Below are 1,254 nucleotides of genomic sequence, written 5' to 3'. Positions count from 1 at the left end.
TTGGAGAAAGTCGTAGCTGACATGCCAAATTTCCTTAGTCGGCGGGCTTTCTGAGACAATTGGAAAGAGCAGACTTTTAATTAGTAATTAACAGCAACTGTAAGGACAAAAGTTGAAACCAGCCTTTGGAAAGGTAATGAAATGGTGTGCGAGCAGTTGTATTGATGAAGGTAGGCAACTTGAAAACAGTTCCCAATGGGAGCACAAATACATACACAAATATTGTCTCTAATTTTGCAAAGAATTGCCAGTTTTGCTCAGAGAACACAATGTAACAGTTGTGAGAAATGGAACAATGAACAAGAGCAACTCTCCTAAGTTTGGGGGTATCAGGAGCAGATTAGCGAGGAGCATTTTACTCCAGCCTGTCCCAAGGTGACTGAGTTACGAGGGAAGACTGGTGAAACTTTGACATCTTGTCCCTGAAAGGAAGTACGAGGCAGTCTTCCAGGAATATCTAAGACAGGAAACAGCATCAAAAAGGATATGGAACACTTGATTAAAACGCAAAAATACATGGATTGAAACTAATGATTGGAAAATTCAGGACCAGAGGTAGGAAATGTTCACAGAGAGTGACCAAGGCATGGGACGCACTCCTGGATAAAATAGAAGCGGCGAAAGTGTCCGAAAGACGTGCTGGTTAGGCACATTGACCATGCTAAATTCTCCCTCGGTGTACCCAAACAGGCGCCGGAGTGCGGTGACTAGGGGATTTTCAGTCACTTCATTGGGGCGGCACAGTGTCACAATGGTTAGCACTGCTGCCTCACAGCTCGATGGACCCGGGTTCAATTCCAACCATCGGTCACGGTCTGTGTGGAGCTTGCACATTCTCCCCGTGTCCGCATGGGTTTCCTCCTACAATTCACAAGAAACAATACTTTTCACTGTATACTAATACATGGGACAATAATAAGTCAAATTAATCCAAAAATGTGCCGGTTAAGTTGATTGGCCATGCTAAATTGACCCTAGTGTCAGGGGAATTAGCAGGGTAAATATGAGGGGTTACAGGAATAGGGTCAAGGTGAGATAGTGGTCGGTGCAGACTCGATGGGCTAAATGGTCTGCACTGTAGGGATTCTATGACTCTACGACTGCATTGTTAATGTAAGCCTACTTGTGACACCAATAAATAAAACTTTAAAACCTTCGTAAGTGCAATCTGAATGCAGCAAGTAGGAGGGCTTCAATGCCGTTTAGGGTTAGTAACTGACTACAACTGGTCAAATGCTCCATCACATCTAAACT

This window comes from Mustelus asterias, chromosome 1 (genome assembly GCF_964213995.1).
Source record: "Mustelus asterias chromosome 1, sMusAst1.hap1.1, whole genome shotgun sequence".
Classification (NCBI taxonomy): Eukaryota; Metazoa; Chordata; class Chondrichthyes; order Carcharhiniformes; family Triakidae; genus Mustelus; species Mustelus asterias.
The sequence above is the reverse complement of the archived record's forward strand: the minus strand, read 5'-3'. Positions refer to the sequence as shown.